Source organism: Zerene cesonia, chromosome 7, assembly GCF_012273895.1.
Source record: "Zerene cesonia ecotype Mississippi chromosome 7, Zerene_cesonia_1.1, whole genome shotgun sequence".
Lineage (NCBI taxonomy): Eukaryota > Metazoa > Arthropoda > Insecta > Lepidoptera > Pieridae > Zerene > Zerene cesonia.
Window position 1 is genome coordinate 1,392,572 of NC_052108.1, and position 484 is coordinate 1,393,055.

Sequence of the window (484 nt, forward strand, 5' to 3'; positions counted from 1 at the left end):
TTCTGTGAGGGTGTGGTAACTTCCCCGGTGCGAGCTTGACCCAATTTGTGCCGAAGCAGTGCTCGACTCCCACTCTAAGTTATATTTAGATTTATATTTATATTTAGTCCCGGGATGAAAAATAAATGCAGATTCACTGTTACTTATATAGTTGTTTGATTATCAGTTTTCAACTACTTTTTAAATGTTTTTCAAATGAAGCTAGGTATTAAAGTTAGTGTTCAGTATAACCCTTAAAGTTCGCCTGCACGGAGTAAGCGACGATCTACGATGATATGAATGAATTCAGCCATTTTCATTACTGTGTTTTGTGAATATACAAAGAAATCTGAAAATATATACATAACTAGCTGCACTCGGCAAACGCTCTTCTGCCTTACTATGATCATTTAGAGGTATGAAAAATAGATGTTAGCCGATTCTCAAACATACCCGATATGCACACAAAATTTCATAAGAATCGGTCAAGCCGTTTCGGAGGCAA